The sequence below is a fragment of the Lygodium microphyllum genome, chromosome 6 (genome assembly GCF_053477565.2).
Source record: "Lygodium microphyllum isolate KBCC chromosome 6, Lygodium_microphyllum_v1.1.10, whole genome shotgun sequence".
Lineage (NCBI taxonomy): Eukaryota > Viridiplantae > Streptophyta > Polypodiopsida > Schizaeales > Lygodiaceae > Lygodium > Lygodium microphyllum.
Genome location: NC_141140.1, coordinates 63,826,519 through 63,845,325, shown reverse-complemented (window position 1 = coordinate 63,845,325; position 18,807 = coordinate 63,826,519).

The following is an 18,807-nucleotide window of genomic DNA, read 5'->3' as shown; positions in this document are numbered from 1 at the left end:
ATTGCCAGGCATCGAAAGACCTGTTTTAGAAGGCAGTTCTAGTGACCCTATTCTGCTAGCCTGCTAGGCAGCCGTTCTAGGAGGTCTTGTTAGTTGTGAGACAGTTAGAGAAGCCTGCCGAAGGAAAATGATGATGATATAGAGGAAGAGACCCTGAATATCTCAAAGAAAATAAATATATACAAAGGTATGTAAAAAGGGGATCTATGAGGGCCTGGTAGGTTCTTGGGGACGAGAGACCCGGGGCCGATGCCTTATCTTCCTAGGGGTGGCGTCTGGTTGGAAAAGAAGAAAGTAAGGAAGGTTGGAGCGAAAATAAAAGTGAACGTCAGAAAAGGATTAAGTGTCGCCTTGCGAGGGCTCGGTAGGTTCTTGGGTACTGAGACAGGACCTGAGGCCGATTCCCTGTTCTCCTTGGGTCACTACGCTCAGTCCCCTTCTTTTTACATGCCCGAGTATGGGGAAAAAAAAACCTAAAAGAACAAATGTGCTAAAAGAAAATAATTCAATGAGAGTGGAGATCTGAGCCTGGGATGTTCCTAAAACTTGCCAAAAAATCTGGAATTTAGGGGAAAAATATTTAACATCGAAGGCGGCGAGCTGAAGCTAGGACGATTTTAAGCACCAAGTGAAAGACGGCTTTTAAAAGGCGCCCGAGCGACACTTGTGGATTTTTTATAATTTTACAGACTGCCGTGCGGGATGCCAAGAGCTCCCAGTCAGTGTCGGATGCCGAGACGGATGCGCAGGATTTTTCAGAGGCTAAAACGGAGTCCAAACGAGGAAGAGGCAAAAAATTAGCCAAGATTTGAAAGGGTGGACAAAACTTAGGACCAAAGGGGGGGTGCCCTTTGGGACTTTTAACCCCCCCCCCCGCCCAATTTTTATACAAAAGACGTGGAGGAAGCATGGATATGGCGGTAGCAACAGGCGCCGAAAAATGCGCCATCCCCCCCTCCCAAATCATGATTGTGGGCTGCAAATAAGCTATGCAACAGACATTGGGCATCAACTTCTCCCTCTTGGATGATCATATCGCTAGTCTTCACGTGAGATATGGCTGTCTGGATGAAGAGATCAGAATCTAATCTTTCTCTCTCCTCCCTCTCTCTCCCCTCTATGGGCTATTCATGTACACCATCTTGAAGGAGGAATCGGGAAGGGGATTGAAGGAAGCGGTGATGGAGATTGATGGAGATGCTAAAGATTGATAGGCAGCATTGGATTGAGAGCAATGGAGGCTCGGTCTGTTGGTTATGCAGTCATTCAAGGCGTCTCGGGTTACATAAAAACACGGTATGACCATTTTTATGAAGAAAATGAAGGATTTTTTATAGTTTATGATGATAATTATGTTCTTATTGGATGAAAATTTGTGTGAGTGCTAGTTGCATCATGATTAATTGCTATTTATCAGAAAATTTTGATTTTGCAATGATTTACATGCTCTATTTAATTCCTGTAAACCTGAAATGCGGTTTTTAAGTGGTAAAATTGTAGTTTTTTCGTATCGAGTGGGTAAAAGGTGTTTCCATGGGGGGGAAATGGAAGATAAATTGAATACTAGTATGCTGAAGTGATTGGAACAAGAAAAAATAGAAAATACCATATTTTATTACCAAATAAATCAAGAAAATGAGAAAAATAAGGGAAAAAATAGAAATGCGTCTTACAAAAATAAGGAAAAATATAATGATTGTTTGTGGATGTATGGTAGTGGCAAAGCATGAGGTTTAGGCTCAGTTTGCCCTATCTCCTTGTCAAAGTTTGTGATTTATCACTTTTCATACATCAAAACATGACAAAATGAACCTCTACACCTATACAATGAAAGCAATACCTAAATGTAGGGGGTTGGGATGTTTGAATGGTGCGATTTGCATGTTGATTGTTGCTAATTTTCTGATGCATATCATGACATAGAGTTTGTTGTATTTTAATTAAGAGGATAGTAGCACGAGTGTTGTCTCGATGCTATCCTTACATCGCCGCAACGGGTTAGTAAATGCATTGGAAAGCCTGGTTGTGCACAACACATGTTTCTAATTTAAAATTATGTTTGAGCACTTTAGGATCATCCACTTTTGCATGTGCATGTCGATCATGGTATCAGAATAAAAAGACTGGATGCATAGCACATGTTTTCGATTATAATCACCCACGCTTGAGTGTGGAAAGGCATCCTAAGCCATAGGATAGACGTTCGTTTCTTGGGGGATCATTTGGTAAGGACACATGGTATCACCTGGAGTACATTAAAAAATGAAAGAGTGGAGTTTGTTCGTTTGTTCTATATGTTGAGCAGTGCATCAAGGGGCTAATCCCTGCGATGTAGGAGAGCTATAGTGGGGCGGCGGTGTTTCCACCGAGAGGTTGCATCCCATGTATGTGATTATCGTGGTATTTATTGCCAATGTGTATGGGTTCTCCCTCTGTGGAGTTTATAGAAAGGGAAACGTTGGACTACAAAACTATACACGCATAGATTACGCTTTAGGACCGTTCGTCCTTTAGAAATAGATAGACGCTCCTAGCCAGTGAGGCCATGAGGGTGTGTTTGTTTGTCATGAGTATGAGGTCCGGCTAGTGCCATAGCCACCTAGTGACGGCCCATTTGAGGTCCCATTAGTGGTGCGTCTGCCATGGGAGCTACCAACAAGTGGTGGTTCTCGAATCTAGGGTCTTTAAGGACCAAAAAGTTGGTTTATGTCCTCTCACAAGGACTGCCAAGCCGAAATATAAAAAGCAGAACATGCTGAGAGGGCTAGACGGTGGTTGGAGATTGTAAGTCGCTATTCTCCTCAAAGGAGTAGCCCGATATGCATAATAGGCAGTGGTCTTAGTAACCCAACTGGTGCACATAGTCCTTTAGGTGCAGGCAAAAGCGCAAGTTCTTCCTCTTTTCCACCAAGACAACCCACTTCAAGTGGGGGTGTGATCCCATCAGTCCAAACTCCTATTGTCAATCCAATTGTCATCATGGCACAACCCATTGCAATTCTTGCAGGGACGCCGGATCTGCTAGCTTTAGGAGTTCCTTTGCACATTTTTAATGGGTTAGTCGAAGAAGATGCGGAGTTTCACATTTGTGAATTCCAAAGTTTAATGTTTAATTACCGTATCCAAGATGAGGGACATCTTATGATGTTCTTTAACATGACATTAAAAGGAAGGGCTGCAGTATGGTATCATAGCATAGAGACTAGAACCATAACTACAATTGACCAATTTTATGCAGCTTTCTGAGGAGATTATGCCCCTGAAAGAGGTGGCCAATACTAGTTACGTGTTTTGAATGTAACGCGCGAAGGCTCCCATGAGAATGTGAAAGCCTATGCCAAGAAGCTTAAGGAAGTATTTCGTAAGTTACAAACTTACATTCCCAATCCGCCGGCTACCCAATTGCAATACTTCTTGCATGGATTGGATTTCAATATTCAGGTACAATTGAGCAGTGTGGCTTTGGCTGATATAGACACCGCCATCACGTGAGCAGAAGGAGTAGAGTCACGATTACAAACAACCTACTCCTCTCGAATAAATCTTAATGGGGGTTTAGTACCTGGAGGAAATTTACCATTGATAAATGGAAGTCAAGGGATGCCTTTGAATAACCGTAATGGGAGAGGAAGCATGGTTCAAAATGTGCCTTTGCTGCCAGCCCCTCCCAGTGTGACTATGCCTATGGCTAGTCAGTTGGCTCCACCAAATGTTGGAGGCCAAGTTTCGAACCCTAATGTTGTTCCTGTGAGTCAACAACCAATGCCCAATCAAATTGTTAGGCCAATGGAACGACGGATAGACGATCAAGGCTATTAGTCGAGTGCCTCTAATGTCCTTGGCAAAGTTAAGGATATGATGAAGCACTACACTGACATGATCTCTGAACAATATCAACAAATAGCTGTTGATGTCAATTTTCTGAAGAAGCAGCAAAATCTGATAGGGAGTCGACACCCTGAAGAGGGTGGTCCCTCAAGATTCAGCTGTAAGTGGTGTGGTGGACAACATTTCCCTAGAAACTGTCCAAATGTTAAATGTGATATTTGTGGGAAGTCGGGCCACTTAGCCACTACCTATTGGAGTAAGATTAGTTCCCTCCAACAAGGGAGTAAACAGCCAGGTCTAGTTAATCATAGAGCACAAGGTAATAACCTCCAGCAAAATGATGGACCAAGACAAATATTGCAAAGGGAAAAGACTACTACAAAGGAGTTGCCACAAGGCAATGGAGTCAGCCTTATTGAGGCTATAAGCATCAATGGCGCTGAAGCCTCTAACCTACGAGCCGTGACAAGAGGCCAAAAGGCTAAAGAGGGTGATAAAGATAATGTAAAACCGGTCGAGGGAAACCCTAAGCAAGGGGATAAGGGGATGCAAGTCCTGAATCCTGGCGTGGAAGGGGGGCCTCTAAGGCCTGTTGATAGAAAAGTCGATCCTAAGAAGGATGAGGAAGTGCCAAGAAAGAAGGCGAGAGCTAAAGAAGAAGCACCAAAGCCGGTCCCGAGAACAAAAGAAAGGATGGTTTAGTGAGAAAAGAGAGCTTTCGCTACCTATCATGATTTTGATTTAGCAAGTTCTCTTTGCGAAGTCAAACCAGATGTGAACCTTTTACCCTCTTACAGTTGATTAAATTATCTCTAGGAGTACGCAAGGAATTCAAGAAGATCCTGCGTATTGGGTATATTGTAGAACCTTTGGGCATAGCACGAGTAGGGGAAGGTTGGTTTGATCATGCTGAAAAGAATTGCCCTAGGGTTCTAGCATACGTGGATGGAATATTAGTGGAGCATGTTATGGTAGATATTAGGTCCTCCGTCAATATCAAGAGTTAAGAGTTGATGGAGAGGTTGGGTCTAGGCATCCAAAAAGATAGCTCCACCCTTCTTAGAATGGCTAATGATAGTGTAAGGCAACCAAAAGGTTGCGTTACTAAAGTCCATGTTACAGTTGCAAGTGTAGAATGCTTCTTGGACTTTAGGATAATAATATTTAGAGGACGTCCTAGCTATCGAGTCTTGCTAGGTAGGCCTTGGATCTTACGAATAGACTGTCAAGTCGATATACCTGCCGATCGACTGGTTCTAGGTAGAGGTGCTAATCGAGTAATAGTCGATGCTTACCGTGAGTCTCCTCAGAGTGAGAGAGCTCCTTTATCCTCTACTGAATTAGAGACATCAGATGATCCATCTGGTAGTGAGACATCATCCAGTGATGAATCTAGAGAGGGGTCCACTATAGAGGATATTTATTAGATAACCCTAAATGAGTTGATAGAGCTGCAAGATAGGATAAGAGACGCAAATGTGATTGAGTTGGACCTTGGCACACCGAATGATTCATGGTCAATTCAATTAGGTTCCATGCTCAGTTTAGCAGAAAGGGAGGACTATGTGTCCTTGATTCAAGAATTCTATGATATCTTTGCTTGGAGTTATGATGAGCTGAGAGGCATTCCTCCTAGCCTGGCTGTTCATACTATTCCTGTAAAAGAAGGCAGTCGTCCTGTGTGTCAGAAGGTAAGGCGTATGCCTTTTGAATTGAGGGACAGGCTGTTTGAGGAGTTATAGAAGTTCCAGGAAGCTGGTTTAATCTTCCTTGTACAGCACAGAGAATGGTGTTCACCAGTTGTCATTAGGAAGAAGAAAAACAACCAGATTCGACTATGTGTAGATTTTAGAGAGGTGAATAAGCAGACAGTTAAGGATTACTACCCGTTGCCATTTATTGACCAGATGTTGGATCAATTAGCGGGTAGGGAAATATATTTGTTTATGGATTGCTTTGCAGGATACAACCAGATGGAAATTCCAGAAGCGGACAAGTTGAAAACAACTTTTATTACTGTCTTTGGTACTTTTGTGTACCATGTGATGGCCTTTGGTTTGCAATGCACCTGGATCATGGCAACGAACAACAAACAAGACCTTTGGCAACATCTCCCCAGACGAGTTGAAAGTATTTATCGATGACCTGGGGGCAGCCACTGTAAGGGAAAGGATGTTGATTATTTTAAGAAAGTTCTTTGAGCGTTGTAGACAATTTTGTATCACTCTTAACCCACGGAAGTGTGTCTTTGGAGTGCCTTATGGGCTATTGCTAGGCCATGTGGTCAGCTCAGTAGGAATTGCAACTGACCCTGAAAAGATCAAGGTTATAGTCGCTATGAGTCCACCACACACTCCGAAAGAGGTACATAGCTTTCTGTTCATCGATAGGGTACTATCGTAGGTTTATAAATGCCTTGGCAAAAAGGACATTGCCACTAACGAACTTATTATCCTTTAGTTGTCTATTTGTATGGAGCGATCCTTGTAAAGTAGCTTTCGAGGATGTGAAACAGGAGCTAGTAAAAGCACCAGTTTTAAAAGCACCTAAAAGAGGCGACGTATTTTACATATTTTCAGCAGCCACCATGCATAGTATCCGCTACTGTTTAGCCCAAATCTGGGAGGAAAAGTGGTATCATCCGATAGCTTTTGCTAGTCAGAAATTGGGCATATCAGAAATTAACTACACCTACACGGAGAAGTTGTGCCTTGCGATGGTCTTTGCGACTAAAAAATTCAGGCACTATATCCTCTATGAGAAGGTAGTTTTCTATACGAAGGCGGAAGGGCTTAGACTGCTTATGAACAAGCTACAACTGCCAGATCGTTTGGCAAAGTGGTTAATCACTTTGTAGGAGTTTGATTATGAGATTAAGAGTAAGCCACCGAGGTTGCAGGGTATTGTGGAATGCCTTTGGATTTTGGGGAGTCGAAAGAGACTTTGGCTGAAGGAAGTGATATTGAAGAAATGTTTAAAATTGATACAGCTTCTATCCCATCTTGGTATGCTGCTATCATGCATTATTTATCAACGGGAGAGACTGGAGCTCATTTATCAAAATCTGAAAAGAGAAAAATCAAACAACAGGCTTTGAAGTTTTCCTTGATCGCAGGAACACTATATCAGCAGGGTGTTGATTATATCTATCGCTGATGTGTGATGCCTGATGAGGTTCCTTTCATCTTGGAAGAGTGCCATGACTCTGCGTGTGGAGGGCACTTCACTGGACGATTGACGGAACAGGAAGCTTTAAGAGCTGGATATTGGTGGCCGTCCATCTTCCAAGATTCCTTTGAGTACGTTAAGAGATGTGATACATGTCAAAGACATGACAGTAGAGAGAATAGGAAACGCCCACTTACGCCTTTCATGGCTATCCTTCCATTTGAGAAGTGGGGCATTGACTTTGTGGGTCCTATCACCCCGTCCTCTACTACCTAGAAGAGGTACATTATAGTAGCAACTGATTATTTTACAAAATGGTCAGAAGCGCGGGTGACGAGGCAAGATAATGCAAAAGAGACTGCAAGTTTCCTTTTAGAGCATATTATCTGTCGTTTCGATCCAACGAAGGAACTAGTATCGGACCGTGGAATCCAGTTTTTGAATAAAGTGATCAAAAGCTTGACTGAAGCTTGGAAAATCAAGCACAACAAAACGACCCCCTATAATCCGCAAGCCAACGGACAAGTCGAAATTACTAATAAGCAGCTTGTGGGTATCTTGTCTAAAATAGTCTCGGAGAAGAAACAAGACTAGGACAGGAAGTTGTATGTGGCAATATGGGCATACAATACAATGTTCAAGCGAGCTACTGACCATACTCCATTTAAATTAGTTTATGGGAAAGAGCATGTGTTACCCCTCGAAATCGAGTTGCCAACCATATAGTTTGCAATTAACCACTCTTTGGGAAACGAGGATGCACTCTTTGAAGGTTTCACATCCATAGCCCACCTGGATGAGCTGAAATTGCAGAGCTTATTACACTAAGAGGTAGCTAAACGTCGGATGAAGCAGTTGCACGACCTTAAAGCAAAGAAGTATACCTTTAAAAAAGTGCAATTAGTTATGTACTATGATGCACGTAGGGAGTTGTTTCCAGGGAAGCTGGAACCTAGATGGGATGGCCCCTACAAGATTGTCAGGATAGGAAAAAATAGGTCTACGGCTCTACTAGCTGATCTATAGGGAGTAGAATTTAAAAATAAGGTTAATCTTAATAAGATTAAACCTTATTATTTTTGAGTATGCTAACACAGAGAAATGCATTGCAGGTCCATGCTGGGGCTGATTAGAGACCTGCAAAAGAGCTTAAAGCTGGTTGATGGGGCAGTTAATTCCTTATTTGGAGCACCCATATCTGGAGCAGAGATACCATCAGGGGAAACTTATCTGGTGGAGCAAAGGATACAAAGTGATTGAGCAAGAAGACGGAACCTTTGTGTGGGAAATCAAAGTCTTCTGCTATCACTGCTTACGAATATTGACAAGTATCTTTGTTGAGTTCAATGAAGAAGGTGGGATGGAGCCGTCAGTTCATCTTCTAAACATGCTAAATTTTGACTATCATAATTACGAATAGAGGAGTTCGTGATGGCAGGCTGTGTGAACCCATTGTGCACGTACACATTATATTTTGATGGCGCATCCAGGGGCCCTAATTAAAAAGGGAGTGTTGGAGTAGTAATCCGAGATCCCCGACGTAGAGTTACGATGAAGTTAGATGCTTATCTCGGGGTAGGATTCACTAACAATATGGTGGAGTATAAAGCCTTTGATTATGGGACTGCATATTGCCAAGCAAGATGGTATTCGTTGGCTATTAGTAAAAGGGGATTCCCAGTTGATTTCGAATCAGCTAGATGAGACATACACAGTGTGGAATCCCATCCTTTGTATGTATCATCGAACTGCTATGACCCTACTTGAGGAGTTTGAGAGAGTGTCTCTTCAACTGATTCCACGTTACTAGAATCAGTTTGGGGATTCACTGGAAAATCTTGCTTGTGAAGAAGACCTTTTCTTCAACTGTGGTCCTAGTTTGGATATTGCTATCAATAATGAGACAGGACCCGGTCGCTTGTGGGGAATGTTATCAGAGCATGCAATATATGGCAGACGATGGTTGATATGGGTGATGCAAAGAGTAGCCGAGACCCATCTACCGTTGTTATCCTTGACTCATAGACTGATTAGACAACATGTTATGCCTACGCCTCTTGCTATATATGTAGGAGGGATGGGTCATAATCTTATGCATTTAGCTTAGGGCTGTGAGCCCTATTTTTGCTCCTTGGAAAGGAGCATATTATTGTATATCTATATTATTTCGGGGAGGGATGTGTAGGTGATATTCTGTTTTATTTCATTAGGCCAAGAGGGCCGATTAGTCTTTGTAGTGAAATGCTTTATTTCATTAGGCCAAGAGGGCCAGTTGTTTGTTTAGTACAGGCGCCGTTAATGGTTTCTTGTTTTAGTCCTGTGCTAGACAGGTTTAAAGAAGAGCTTGTAAGGAGCCTATGTTGGTGGAGACTTCTCGTGGCCCTATCCAGGTGATATCTCTCCTTTATGAGTAACATGTTTTTATGTTATATGTGTCTGTGTTCTCGTAGGGGATTTTCTTTTCTTGTTGGGGACCGGCGTCCAAGGCATGAAGTCCCAGGTTTAGGTTAGGTATGTCTGGGGGAGGTTTGAGTAGTTGTTGCCTCCTATAAAGACATTGCTAGGCATCGAAGGACCTATTTTAGAAGGCAGTTCTAGTGACCTTGTTCTGCTAGCCTGCTAGGCAGCCGTTCTAGGAGGTCTTGTTAGTTGTGAGGCAGTTAGAGAAGCCTGCCAAAGGAAAATAATGATGATATAGAGGAAGAAACCCTAAATATCTCAAAGAAAATAAATATATACAAAGCTGTGTAAAAAGGGATTCTAACCCCTATAAAAATAGAAAAGAAAAGAACGGAAAATTTAGAAGCAATTGATCATCGCCTTACGAGGGCCTAGTAGGTTCTTGGGGACGAGAGACCCGGGGCCGATGCCTTGTCTTCCTAGGGGTGGCGTGTGGCTAGAAAAGAAGAAAGTAAGGAAGGTTGGAGCGAAAATAAAAGTGAGCGTCAGAAAAGGATTAAGTGTCGCCTTGTGAGGGCTCGGTAGGTTCTTGGGTACCGAGACACGACCTGAGGCCGATGTCCTGTTCTCCTTGGGTCACTACGCTTAGCTCCCTCCTTTTTACATGCCCGAGTATGAAAACATGAAAAATCTAAAAGAACAAATGTGCTAAAAGAAAATACTTCTTGATCAGGCTATAGGAGTCCTCGCCTAATAGGAGCTCCTGGTTGTGTTGTCCTTAGTTAGGTAGGTAGTTCAGACTACCACTTAGGGCGACCTCTTTGATAGTTCTTTTTAGTTTGGCTATGTTGGAGCAGTCGGTTAGTGACTAGCTTCGCACCTTCTCTCAAATTATGCTAGGCCTACTCCTTGTGGATTTCATGCCTTGGTTTTGTCAGAGGGTAGGGTGAGCATTGTGATGTGTTTTAGTATGTATCTATTTTGTATCAGCTTGATGCTTCCTTTGGTTGTTTTGTGCAGATCTGTTGTGGGATTCGACGGGCTGAGTCACCCTATCCTGTGGTTGCCAATGAGACGGAGTTTTGAGCCCGAGATGTGCCTAAAATTTGCCAAAAAATCTTGAACTTAGGGAAAAAATATTTAACATCAAAGGTGGCGGTTGCAGCTAGGACGATTTTAAGTACCAAGTGAAAGATGGCTTTTAAAAGGCGCCCAAGAGACACTTGTGAATTTTTTATAATTTTTTCAACTTCCGTGCGGGATGCCAGGAGTTACCAGTCAGTGTGCCGAATGCCGAGACGGACGCGCAGGATTTTTCAGAGGCTGAAACAGAGTCCGGACGAGGAAGAGGCCAAAAATTGTTGTTGAGTGTGAAATATGTTGGTTTTTGGGCTGATTTTTTGTTTTTTTTGATGATAAATGGTTGTTTATTTTGAAGTGTTTGGAAAGGTTTGGATAAGTTTGAAGATTTTTTTATGGTTTTTTATGAGGATGTTTGGTTCTGTAAGGTCTGATTTTCTTATGTTCTCTTCTGTTTTGTTTCTGTTTTGGTAGTAGAGATGGTTGAATGAATGTTTTGAGAGATGATTGAAGTTGTGTGAAGAGGTTTATAAAAGATTTAATTGATTTTTTTTTTGTTTTTATGATTTTTATGGGTTTTGTTGATCTTCTGTGAAGTTCTGTAAGCTTCTGTAGCTCTGTTGTTCTATACTTCTGTTGCTCTGTAGTTCTGTTCTGTTGTTTCTGTTGAGTGTTATGATGGATGTGTGGATATTTTGGGAAGTGTTTTTATCTTAGGAAAGGATGAATGGAAGCTCTATCCAAGCTAATTGAAGTGAAGAAGTAACTGCTGAAGATTCACAGAAGGTTACAGAAGACAGTGACAGAAGACAGATCTCATAGGACACTATGAAGTCTCTGGTGCCCCTTCATACCGCACATACCTTTTGGAAGGTGTATTCACGACCAAGAGAGGATTATTGAGAGTGATTATTGATTATTGTAGTGAGGATATGATGTACTATTGATGGAGAGAGAGAGAGAGAGTCAGAGATAGTCAAATCTATCAAAACAGTGTGATTGTATATGAGAGAGAAGAGAGAAGGACTATGAAGAAAATAAAGAGAAATACTATGTGATGTATTTCCAAACAAAAGTGGCATTTCTTTGGTGTTTTATTGTTCTTTTGATGTAGATTATGAACATTGTGATTTTATCAAATCCGTGGGAGATCTACATGATGCTACATGAAGATTTATTGTCCATGGTGTTCTTTTCTTCATTGTGATCATATAAAGCCTAATAAAAAAGCTTGTTGATGATGACAAGATATATTTTCTTGTAGTAGAAACCCTATTTCCTTGGTGTTCCTCTTGGGCCTCCATGTTTTTGGTGTGCAGCCGGGGAAAATTGCCATCAACAAGCACAAATAGAGGCTGAAAATGGAAGAAGTGGCACTGTGGAAAAAGAAGTAAATCAATGGATAGTAGAGTTCTTGCCACTGTTGAAGAATTGCAAGCCTTCATTGCCAAGGCAAGATTCTATAAAATATTCATTCCCCAATGGAGAAAGCACAATGCCATTCTAATGAAGTCCCTCTGTGACGGTCTGTTTTCACTACCCTCTGAAGCTGTAGAAAGTTGCATCACAGTTGCAAAGTTCCTCCCACAAAACTGAAGAGTAAAACAAAGAGAATGAGTATCAATGGAGGATTTGGCCATCATTGAGGAATTTCCAGACATCATCAAGTGGGAAATAGTCAAGAAGCTTTAGGAGTCGTGGTCTGTGGAGGTTCACAAAAATAAGAAGGAATAGAGCTGGGACTTGTTCGTAGACGCTCAATAGCAAGATACGTGGGATGCTTGGTGTTCTGCCAAGTCCAATTGGCAACCCATTGGAAGTTGGTAGATAGAGTATTCTTTACAACATACACTGTTGAAACCATCAGGAGCTGGCATTACTATGATGATGGCACCACCACAATGCTTAGACGTATGCATTTTGACACCTTCAGAACCGAATACCTTCCTCTGTGCAGTGGCATGAAAGCAGAATTTAGAGACGTTGAAAAGGAAGAAGTAGAAGAAATGTTTGCAAGAGAGTCCTCCAGACTGAAGCCTTCTGTTATCCCTCTGTGGAGCACTAACAACATAGTGGAGTCAACCCCCTCATGAATGACGCCATCCGGAGACAAGCACTAGAATGACTTCAGAGGTACGTGAGAAGAGAGAAAGCAAGAATCAAAGCCGAGAACGAGCTAGCAGGAGAAGATGCCTTTGATGCCCTTGCGGAACTCTTTACCGAAGTCCCAATGGCACAGCAAGTCCTTCCTCCTGCTGCTGCTGGAGGTCCACTTCCAAGCCAGATCTGTCCTGGAAATATTGATGACAGGCCAACGACTGTAGTCCCGTTGCCAATTTTTAAGGGAGAGTACAATGAAGACCATGATCTTCATGTAGTAGAGTTTATGGTAGCATGTGTGGCTAACAATGCCAGAACCCTTGAGCATTGGTTAGCAATATTCCCCGCCACTTTCAAGGGCACGGCGTTTCAGTGGTATGAGAGACAAGCAGCAGGAACTTTTGGCACATGGGACAACCTGAAGTTGGCCTTCCTCACTAAATTCAGGCGTGAAGGTTTTGAAGAGCAGATGCAAAAGGAGTTCATGAACTTGAGTCAGTCTGTTGGAGAACAAGTGGAATCTTATGTCTTGCGAATGGAATCCATCCTGAAGAGATGGACCAACCATAATCTAGATGATGGCATTCAGAAGGGAGTCTTCCTTATTACAACCAGAAGTTCGTAAGTTTGTGGAGCCGCAAAGACCAGCCACACTGCAAGCTGCAACAAAAGGTACAAGACTGTACGATGAAGTGGAAGCTAGATTGGCGATGAATCCAGGAAGAGGATTCCCACCTCCTCTGATGCCAGGAATGATGTACCCACCAAATACAATCTCAGGGATTGTCCCCTATCCCTACCAACAAATTGCCCCCAGTATTACAATACAATGCACCAAATCGACAGTGGCCACAATCAATGCCTCAAATGATGGTTAAACAACAACAACAATGGTCCCAAAAAATTCCCCCAATGCCAAATCAACAGCAACATTGGAACCCTATCAACTAGAGCCAACAGCCAACAGTTCGAACTGGAGCTCAGAATCAAAATCAGAATCAAAATAGAGACCCCTCTGCACAGCCCACCAACCTGTTTATGCAGTGATTATAGAGACTCCTCAAAACCCTACTGCCAGTGCCTCAGGAGGAGAAAGCTTGAAGGATTATTTATCCAACTCAGTTGCAAATATCAAAAAGGAGTTTATGAATGTGATTACAGAGCAGTTGCAGACACTGAAAAAGAATACCTCTAGCATATCCAATGTTGTAGGAGCAGGAAGAGATGTGATGCGGTCAAATACTTGGTGTGGTAAGTGTCATCAAGCAGGCCATTTAGCCACTGAATGTACAGGAAAGCCAACAGTCCCTGGAGCTTTCTGCTCCTACTATCTTAGAAAGAACCATACAGAGGATATTTGCTCTCTAAAGGAGATGCATCATAGAAGAAGGAAGGAAGAAGACGCAAGATTCAACCTACTTGAATCCAAAATGACAACACAGGATATTGGATCCAAGCCTAGAGAGTTTGGTCCTAACTTCGGATCCAAAAGATTTCCATCCCAAAGTTACAGAGGAAGACAGTCTGGCGGTGGTCAGAGATCAGAAATGGAGTGTTACAGATGCGGAGAAAAGAGACACATTTCACCAAATTGTCCAAATCCTAGAAGGTCAGTGGATTACAAGCCCTTATGCAGTCGATGCAAAGGAGAAGGCCACACTGCAAAAGACTGTCCAAGCCTAGCCCCAGTGAAAAACAGTGCTATTGATAATCCGTCCGAGGCCCAAGAGCCTACCTCCAATTTAGTGGAATTGGAAGTTGCTACCATCACACGTGCAAAGGAGAAGGAACCACCTGTCCAGAAAGAAAATAATCCTCCTGCCAGAATAGTGAAGTTCAATCTTCCAACAGAAGAACAGAACAAAGCAGAGCCTGACAGTGCCGTACAGAGCACTATAGTGCCACAGAGAGTCACAGAGACAGTTCCAGAGACAGGACCAGAGGTCCAGGAGATAGAAGAGGAGAAAGTGCCACAAGTGGTAGAAGAAGTCCCCATGATGTCCCTGTTGGAAGAAAAAAGGAAAATAAAAATGGATGTCACCCCATTCCCTAACCGGTTGGAGAAGCCAGTGGATCCTATTAAGGAATACGATCTAGTTAGAGATCTAGATACCTTTAAACCAAACCTCACATTTCTACAATTGTTGATGTTGTCTCCCAGTTGCCGAAAAAGGTTCAAAAGTATATTGACAAGAAGTCGTGGCTTAAAGATTGCTCCCTCAACAGCAACAAAGTCCAACAAAGCTCCAGAGCCTATAAAAGAAGTGGATGTGGCTAACGCCTTCCTAGATCTTGGTACCCTAGAGACTGGCATGTGGATAGAAGGCTGCTTTATTGCAAATGCACTAATTGATGGTGGCTCATCAATGAACATTATGACGGATGTGACAATGAAGGATCTAGGCCTACAAGGTATGCAATCAACTCAATGGCTCATCAGACTGGCAGATCAGAGCAGAATCAAGCCTTTGGGCATTCTCCCATATGTGAAGACTACAGTGGCTGGAAAAGATTATTGGCTAACCTATCTGGTGGTGAAGCCAAACTCTTATGGTACATCCTACCCCTTGTTACTGGGCAGACCATGGCTTTTTGAAGCCAGAGCAAGGACGGATTGGTTCAAAGGAACCTTGACCTTGGGTAGAGGACCCAATAAAGTGGTGCTGAAGCTATATGGTGCTCAAAAAGGACATGGATCCACCTCCTTGGAATTATCTTCAGACTCCCCCAATGAGGCTATAGATGGAACATCAACAGAAGAAGATGCTATCAAACAGATCCTTCCCAAGAAAACAGAGACACATTCCCTAACAATGGGTACTGTAAGCCAACTCCCAAAAGATTAAAAGCCATTATCAATGGCTGAATACTTCCTGCCTGAACTAGGAACGATTTCCAAAATCACTTCTGATAGTGAGATAGAAGCATGGATGTACTGCTCTCCCTGTTACATGGCCATAGTAGAGCCAGAGATAGAGGCAGAAGGTGAAGTAGAGGACCTGTTCTTCTCCTACAAAGCGCCTACAGAGGCAGAGCCGGAGTCTAAAGAGGATGATGATGAATCTGAAGAAGGAAACTTTGAAAGTGAGACAGAAGAAATCACTCCACCCACAGAAGGCATAGATGAGGAGGGAGTTCCAGAAGCTTCAGAAGCAGAAGACTCCATGCTGTGGGACAGAATGGTAATGGTACCCTTTGGATTGGTAAATGGATCTTTCCATAGGCAAAGCCTATATAAGAAGTGGATCAAGCAAAATAAGCCATCTTTTATCAGTGGTTCTTGTCGCACCCATCCACACTTGTCAAGAAAGGATGATGATGATGCTCCTTGTCAACAAGTACCAATCCCAAGGCCACAACAGAATTCCGAGAGCCCCTGTTATGTAACATTCCTGGATGCATCCTCTCAAGAGGAGTCCTCAAGCTCTAAGGTAATTAACATTCAAACCAAAATTGAGACAGCGCTGATCCCATTTCAGCATTTCAAGGAGCAACCTAAGTCCTTACTGAAAGAAGACATTGGGTCTAGTGGGGCATCAGAAGAGGACACCACCCCCCTTGAAGGAGTCGGATTTGTACGCAGAAGTAGTCCGTGGGACCTTCATCCACGAAGTAGAAGGTGAAAGGCAGTTAACCTTTGTGGATGCAAATGGCACTGAACGCCACTTGAAGGTGGGTAGCAGCCTACCAGAAGAGGAGTTGTCAACCTTGTACAACTTGTTCAAAGAGAATTTGGACGTGTTTGCATGGTCCTACAAAGACCTAAAGGGGATTGATCCCACAATATATCAGCATCATATTAACTTGGATCCTGATGCCAAGCAACGACTGAGGCGAATGAACCCGAATCATTCCACACTGGTGAAAGCAGAGCTGCTGAGCTTTTGGAAGAAGAGTTCATCTATCCAGTGGCCAACAGTAAATGGGTCTCACCCATCGTGGTTGTACCCAAGAAGAATGGCAAGCTTCGTATATGTGTGGATTACCACAAGTTGAATTCCAAGAGGAAGAAGGATCACTTTCCTATCCCTTTTACAGACCAGCTGTTAGACACAGTGGTAGGACATGAGCTTTACTCCTTGTTAGATGGCTTCAGTGGATACAACCAAGTGCAGATAGTAGAAGAAGATTAGTACAAAACAACCTTCACCACAGAATGGGGGACCTACGCTTACCGAGTGATGCTGTTTGGGCTCTGCAATGCCCCTGCTACCTTCCAGCGAGTCATGATAGCCGCATTCCAAAATCATCTACACGACTTTATTGAGGTATATTTGGATGACTTCCGTGTTTACAGTCTAATTCTTAAACACTGGGGACATTTGGAACAATGCTTTGACCGATGCCAGGAGTATGGGATCTCCCTCAACCCCGACAAATGCATCTTTGGAGTCTCTTCTGGAGTTCTATTGGGCCACATTGTCTTTGCACAAGGGATATCAATAGACCCTGAAAAGATCGAGAAGATCGCAGCTCTGACAACACCCACCAACCTCAAACAATTGAGGGGATTCCTAGGCCATGTGGGTTACTACAGAAGATTCATAGCCCATTTTGTAACAAAGGCAACTCCCTTGCACAAGCTTCTGAGGAAAGATGCAGAGTTTATTTGGATGGAAGAATGTGACAAAGCCTTCAACACTCTGAAGCAGTGTCTGATTGAGGCACCCATCCTGCAACCTCCTGATTGGACGAAGGAGTTTCATGTACACACTGATCATCAATTGAAGGCTTAGGCGCGGTCCTATGCCAAAAGGGATCCTCGAAGCTGGAACAACCCATCTATTACACAAGCCGAAAAGTTACTGATAGAGAGCGAAACTATACAGTGACCGAGCTGGAGTTCTTGGCAATGGTGTTTGCCCTAGAGAAATTTCGCCACTACCTACTATCTACCCACTTTAAATTTTATGTGGATCATGAGGCCCTGTCCTTCCTGATGAAAAAGCAGACACGAAAGGACGAATGATGAAATGGCTCCTTCTATTCCAAGAGTTTGACTTTGAGGTAATTACCAAACCTGGTTGTTCCCATGTTCTGGGTGATCATCTATCGCGTGTCCCGCAGACTGCAAACGTGGAGCAGGATGATCCAGACCTCCCTGATGCTTCCCCATTCCTGTTAGAAACTATAATCCATTGGTATGCAAACATTGCCAATCTGCTGGCAACCCAACAGTACCCTCCTAGCATTTCTAGTCCAGAAAGGAAGAAGCTTATGTTAGAATCAGCCCCCTACACCTTGTTAGGCGGTGCAGTGTACAAGAAAGGCAAAGATGAAGTGCTCAGAAGATGTGTTGTAGGAGATGAGATTGGGATTGCTTTGAAGGCTTGCCATGATGAGCCATGTGAAGGCCACTTTGAAGGAGAAGCTACAGCCAGGAAGGCTCTGCTCTAGCAGGTTACTGGTGGCCGACCATTCATAAGGATGCTTATGAATACTCAAGCGATGTGATGCCTGTCAGAGGATGGGGAAACCCACCAAGACTAGCACTATGCCACTACAACCTATCCTTCCTTTGAAGCCGTTCGAGAAGTGGGGCATCGACTTCATCAGCCCAATCGATCCACCCACCAGACGAAAAGAGAACAGATACATCCTGGTATATATAGATTATTTCACAAAGTGGTGTGAAGCTAAAGCCCTAAAGCGGGACAATGGTAACAGCGTGGCCCTGTTCTTGTACGAGAATATCATCACCCGTTTTGGCAGTCCCCTAGAGCTGGTAAGTGACAAAGGCACTCATTTCCTTAACAAAATCATGGAGGAGTTGACAGAGCTGTATAAGATCCACCATCGCAAGTCCACTCCCTATTACCCCAGAGCCAATGGCCAAGTCGAAGTCACCAATCGCATCCTCTGCTCGATCCTGACAAGGATGATTGCCGCACATCGTCGTGATTGGGATGATCGACTTATAGAGGCCCTCTGGGCATACAAAACCTCCCATAAAGCAACAACAGGACAGACACCCTTCCAGCTGGTGTATGGTACAGAAGTTGTTTTCCCTGTTGAACTGGAATTGCCCTCTTTGCGAGTGGCTATCAAAGAGCGTTTGGGGGATGATGATTCATTGCAACATCGTCTCCTGCACTTGGAATGTTTGGAGAAACTCGCAGGATGGCTCTACAGTGCATAGAAGCCACGCAAGCTCGACGTAAGGCCTACCATGACAACTTCATCAATAAGCACAAGGAGTTCAAAGAAGGTGATTTGGTCCTAGCCTATGAT